Source organism: Saccostrea cucullata, unplaced genomic scaffold (genome assembly GCF_032062105.1).
Source record: "Saccostrea cucullata isolate Sc308-1 unplaced genomic scaffold, CSIRO_AGI_Scuc_v1 ctg13442, whole genome shotgun sequence".
Taxonomy (NCBI): domain Eukaryota; kingdom Metazoa; phylum Mollusca; class Bivalvia; order Ostreida; family Ostreidae; genus Saccostrea; species Saccostrea cuccullata.
The window spans coordinates 10,211-16,838 of record NW_026920161.1 but is presented as its reverse complement, the minus strand read 5'-3'; the positions used below and the strand labels follow the sequence as shown (position 1 = coordinate 16,838).

The 6,628-nt window shown below is 35.5% G+C and overlaps 1 pseudogene; it reads right to left on the bottom strand.

The window, feature by feature from the left end:
* Positions 1 to 132: 132 nt before the first annotated feature.
* Positions 133 to 6,309, bottom strand: LOC134244412 (UNC5C-like protein; annotated as a pseudogene).
* Between the last annotated feature and the right edge of the window lie 319 nt (positions 6,310 to 6,628).

The window sequence follows — 6,628 nt, the reverse complement described above, 5'->3', positions numbered from 1 at the left end:
CTTGATTTCAATTAAACATATTCTAATATATTTGACATTACTTGTACGAAAGATTAACATAACTAAATTCTTTCGTACGAGGCACATTTAGTTCATCATGTTGATGTCCACCACTGGCGGGTAGATCTAAATCTAGGTGATTTTGATCAGATAGGAACTCCCAATAATGCGCTCTGCATCGTATCTCTTCATTTTGTTCAACAAAGTCTACAAAAAAGTAACGTGCAAAAAAATTTTAAAATGATTTTTTTCGAATAGTTATGTTTGTTAGGTAATATTTTGACGACAGTAAGTATTCTAAACACATGCTAAAGTTCCAGACCCATAAAATCATTTTGATTGATGTAAAAAGAAAATACCATTCAATAACCCGTCTCAATTAAAGCAGAATTTGAAAATTGGGAGGGTTCAAAAGAACAGTTTTTTTTATACAAGAAACTTATTTGGATTATTCACAAACAATCGCACTCTTACCTAATAAATACACTGTACATGTAGTTCTTTTACATCAACGCAATAACGTGCAAAATTTTTATTTTAATCCACAATGTATGTCTACTTTAATATAAATCGAAAGTAACAACATTGCATATCTCCTCATTTTTACTGTTTTCATGTATAACAGAAATATATCTATCATCAAATCCATCCATATTTTAATAAAAGTCTGTCATACAACAAACGAAAGACAACTCACATATTTTTTTAACTGGACCCTTCTTACTTAAAGGATTAATGTTTTTGACTCTAAAAACTTTACGTATACACATAATTTGCAAAAAACTTTGAATTTTTTCACCAAAATTGTTTTGTCAATATTGGTTAAATTGTTCCATGGGTTCTTTAGAAGTAGTCAAAATGTAAACAGTTAACAGATGGGTGAAAAACCGAATTTGACCTGAAAAGCTCAGCGTATAAAATAATGTTAGAACGAGAATTACTTCTTAAAATAGATAGAATACAATTCTTTACCATTTTTCAATTATTGGAAGGTATCGAAGGTACTTTTAAATGAAGAAAGAATAAATTGATAAATGACGAACTGCTTTTTTTCGAAGCAAGATTACTATACGTCGGTCCGATAGCAAAGCATCTGTAAAATTAATATAATTATCATTCAACAAAAGATATTATAAAACAATAGTTTTTAATTTAAATAATAAAATGCGTTCTTAGGTTGTTGGTACGGGAATGATGTTGCAGCTTTTATGGATTATGTTATTTTATTTCTGTGCAATAGCTGTGACGTTAATTTCAATACTAAGAAACAAAGACAGACATAAATTTATGGTAAGTTTATTATGTATGTCTGTATAAAAAAAACATACAAAGAAATATTTAATGTTATGAACTCTACTATAGATGAATGTGGTATTGTATGCATAACTAATGTGACAGCCATTATTTAATTGGTATTGTATGCATAACTAATGTGACAGCCATTATTTAAGAAATCTATGTAGGTGACATGCTTAGTGTCGTTAATGCACTGATTAATGATGGCAATGGTCTTCATATGAAATAAAGGAGAAAATATCCAGTGGATGTAAATATATGTATTTATTGACTTACCGCTAGTTCTGCAAGGGGGATATTGCGATGCTCAGCTACACATAGGAGGACCTCGGTGGGACTGGATTTAATACTGCTTAAGTACTCGATATACTGGGTCATTTCTAGGAGTTTGTGCGAGTCGGCGCCAATCATTTCCAAGAGGGGTCAGGGGGTCAAGTTTGATCTTGAGTTGATTTCTGACGTCATATGAAATGTAATGTCTAGAATTGTTGCTCTTACACATTTCCTCTAGAAATGCCACTGAATAACACTGGTTTGAATTTACAGACACATTTACCCTGTCATCATTAGTTCTATTTACCTCCACGTTTTCATGTTTTTGACTAGAGTTAATATTGATTATACATGTATTATCGACTATTCTTTTCGATTCCTCCGTTGCATGCACCACAATTTTTTCACCCTCATTTTCCAGGGTTTCCTGATATATGTTCAAGTGAAAATTTAGCTCACGAACTGAATATTGAGCTTTCTTTTTGAACACATGCTTATATGTGGACACTGCCCGTGCCATATGTGTAAGTAGGGAACACGTTCGTATTCGTCATTTTCTATACTTTCCCATTCTGGTGACAAATATCTGGAAAAAAAGAACAACTCAATGAACGGATGATGAATACAAAACATTGCACATAGGTACAGAGTCAGTATGTTAACATAAATTACCTTGTTTAAAATTGTTGACTTAGTAACTTTAAGAATTAAAAAGACATAAAAGTAGTATAATAGTAGGCCTTCTTAGCTCCTGATCTATTGCTTTGCCTAATTTACATTCCGGTAAAATTATCATTAAATCAACTCCATTTACAGTGTTGAAAGAGTTATCACAGAGAAAAAAAAATGGAAACATTCCCATTTATCTATTAATATCATTGTGCTTGCAATACTTATAAAAGAAACTAATTATTACAATACAGCAACAATGTACAAATGCGTATTTAACAATGAATGGATGACAAAATGAAATAAAAAAAATATTTACTTTAATGTAACTCTGACGTCTAAGATGTCTTCTACTTTACCGTAGAATAGAAACGCCTTTTCTGGACACAAAAGTTCGTGTTGAAACTGTGCTTCATTTTGAATCGCCCATTGTAGAGCACAAGGAGTTTTATTGAGAAAGTAAACCCTTACCTAAATAAAACAGAGATTTGAATTAATAAGAGCGAAGAAAAATTGGAGAATTTTCAAATGAGGACTTATTACATAACTTTTTAGGTCACCTGAGTAAACTCAGGTGACCTATTGCTATCCGTTTTCGTCCGTCGTCGTCCGTCGTGCGTTAACATTTGAACATTTTCAGCTTCTTCTCTGAAACCACTGAACCAATTTCAACCAAATTTGGCATATAACATCTATAGGTGAAGGGGAACAAAAATTGTGAATTTCATGGTCCCTGCCCCCCTGGGGCCTGGGGGGTGGGGCAAAAACCACTAAAATTAGTGCAATCTTTAAAAAATCTTCTTCTTTACTCCTGGACATCAAGCAGTCAAACTGTTGGTATGATTGTAATCAGCAATGAGTCCTCTACCAAAATTGTGAAATTCATGGCCCCGGGGTCAGGGGTTCTGGTGTTAGGGCGGGGCTCTATTGATTATATAGTGAAAATGCATTATTTCTTTGAAAATCTTCTTCTCTTTTCCTGAGTAGTAAATAAACTAATTAAGTACATAGTTATGATGAGCAAGAGTGCCTCTACCAAAATTGCGAATTTTATGGCCCCAGAGTCAGGGGTTCTTGTGTTAGGATGGGGCTCTATTGATTATATAGTGAAAATGCATTAAATCTTTGAAAATCTTCTTCTCTGCTCCTAGGTATTAAATAAACTAAGTAAGTGCATAGTTATAATGAGCAAGAGTGCCTCTATCAAAATTGTGAATTTCATGGCCCTAGGGTCAGGGGTTCTGGTGTTAAGACAGGGCTGTATTGATTATATAGTGAAAATGCATTTATTCTTTGAAAAGCTTCTTCTCTACTCCTAGGTATTAAATAAACTAATTAAGGACATAGTTATGATGAGTAAGAATGCTTCTACCAAAATTGTGAATTTTATGGCCCCAGGGTCAGGGATTATGGTGTTAGGGTGTGGCTCTATCATGAATATACAGTATACAGGGTTATTTTCGCCCCGTGTTATTTTCGCCCTTTCATACTTGAAAACAATTTTGTCCCGTGTTAAATTCACCCACTTATAGTTTTGTTTAAGAAATGATACTGTAATCTTTGAATTCGCCCCGTTTTAAATTCGCCCAAAAGAGGATAGGGCGAAAATTTCCATGTATACAGTATGATGATAATACATTACATCTATGAAAATCTTTTTCTCTACTCCTGGGTAATAAGCAGATGAACTATTTATATAGTTGTGATGTGCAAGGGCTCTTCTTTCAGAATTGTGAATTTCAAGGCCCGTGGGTCAGGGATACCAAAGACGGGGGGCTCTACTTCTATATACTGAAAATGAATTGTTTGAAATCTGCTCCTTGGTGTTAATTGAACATTTTTGATAAGCAAGTGTGCCTTTTCAAAAATTGTGCAATGTGTAGACCTAGGGTCAGGGATTCATGTGTGGTAAGGGAACTCCTGATTATTGCTGAATATTACTGATTAGTTGACATGCATTTTTGTTCCCCTACCCTGCTTATGGGTATTAAGTAAACAAACTAAGCAATTGCTAAGTGTATAGTTATGATAATCAATGGTGCCTCTTTCAAAACTGTGAATGCCATAGCATCTGGCTTAGAACATGAACCAAATTCAATCACTGGAAAGTTGTTGCATGATGCTCAGGTAACCTATAAGGCCAATGGGCCTCTTGTTTCTTATGCCTCCGTAAACAAGGTTTCGGGGTAAAAATTTTTGCCCTGTTTGTCAACAAAAACTTTAACATTGCCTTTTAACCTTACTTTTGAACTGTTGGAGCCAAGGCTTTTAGACTTCATATGTGTCTTCATTATGACGAGTCCTTTCAGCTGGTATAAATATTTTTGACCTTGATCTTATAGTTTGATCGACTTGTTTAAAACTTTAACCTTAGTCTTAGCTTTTGAACAGTTAGAACTAGGGCTTTCATATTTCACAGGTGTATTCCTTGTAACGAGACCTTCTTTTGGGTATCAACACTTTTGACCTTGGCCTTTGGAGTTTGACATGCATTTGAGTTAACCCTCGCTATAAGCTTATTAATCGTCAACTTGAAGATAGCTCAGTCGGTAGAGCGCTTGCGCCGTTTTCGGAAGCTTATGTGTTTGAATCTCGGCTGCGACTGACTCAAGTCGATAAAAAGTGAGTAAAAACTGCGCCTTTGCCATGTTCGGCACATTGAATATCTTAGTATAGACCCCTTTCCTATGACATATTTTGCCTAGGAGCTATTCCTAGGCAAAATATGTCTAGGAATGGTATTTTCTTTTTTAAAGTAGCTTTGTTATGAGCGAGGATAAAGTTGACAATACACAGAAGGAAAAACAGATGGACAGACAGGACATAAAGAATATATCCCCGGAATCTTTCGATCTGGGTGCATAAAAGGGTCAAATGTTTAAAAGAATAGATGCAATCATCACATTTTACAAAGATCAAAGTTTCATTACAGATAACTAAATTAAAGAATATCTAAACTAAAAGTCTATCAACAAAAAGCGTTACCTCATGATGGTCGATGCGCTTTTCCAGCGGGTTAGAAAACGCTGCAATCTGTAGCCATTTTGCCATTTTCAAATTCCTCAGTGGCCTTTGAATGCACGTGTACAATGTAAAAGTATTGATTGTTAGTCTGCATTCATCGGATGAAAGACTACACTTATCATCTTTATTTTCTTGACTGTACAATTCGATCCAAGATTTGTCGCCATAAGGGTCAGTTTCACTGCGCATGACAACGATATGACGTGGATCGTAAGCACAATGACGAAAACGTAGTTCGCAGGGTTTCCGCAGTTTTAGTCCATGTGGTCCTACAAATACCACCGGGCTGACAAGAGACTCCGTTTCTGTCATATAAGGATTATCACCTAGATCCCAGTTCAGAACAAGACACACGAGTGTTTCTTCTCCGATTGGAACCGCATTTGGGGGTACATAAAGAGATATACCCATATCGTCGAGCATCAAGCAATCTCCGCTCGACGTTACATTGTGGGCCACTGATACAATAAGTTTTCCTCCTACAGTTTTCATTTTGCTTCGTTCTGAAACGGTATACATGTCATTGCTGTAATAGAAAGGTTTGGTGAAGCGGTTCGACGTTTCACCACTTTCCGCACAAGAAGAAAACGACGTACCTAAATCGTTTAAAGTTTGACTTTGATTGTCATGGTTTAAATGTTCTGGTTCTGCAAAGGAATTGATAAACATTGGTGAGGCATTCTCGTTTACTGTTGGTAAAACGTCTGCTGGTACCGGACTAGGATGGAGAACAGAAGACTGGTATGTCCGAAGTGAAGGAAGGACCCCATTTTCAGCAGTACTTCGGCGATGAACACTCTGTTCTACATGATTATCCTTTCTCCTGTGCGATAGTGGCAATTCACTTCGGTAAGAACTTTCGTATTGCATACAGCCTTGGCAGTAGTGTCGATGAGAGACACATGGTCCATTTTCCCGCCTATTACGCTGACGGCGGGAGACATATCGCCACATAAGAAAGAAAATACAACAGGCTACGATAGAGGTTGTGACACTTGCCCAAATTATGTATTTTGAGCATTCTTCGTCCTTCATTTCTCATGTTCCTGTAAAGAAAAAACTTTTGAATTAAGGTTAAATGGATATATACACACTGTATGTATTCTCAAAATATCTTTCGAATATATAATAATTGCATAAGTGAATACAAGCATCATATAATGTCATACTAGATTGAATACCCCGGACTGATAGAATAACTCGTACCTGACTATACGTCTTATACTAGTATTCCTTATACAAACGTATTACATGTGCATCTAACTGATTCGCACGCATCATACATGCTTTTGATTGCATGTAATGAATAAATTGTACGGAGATCATGATTACATGAATTTTTTTCGTTCACGATCATAACAAGGAG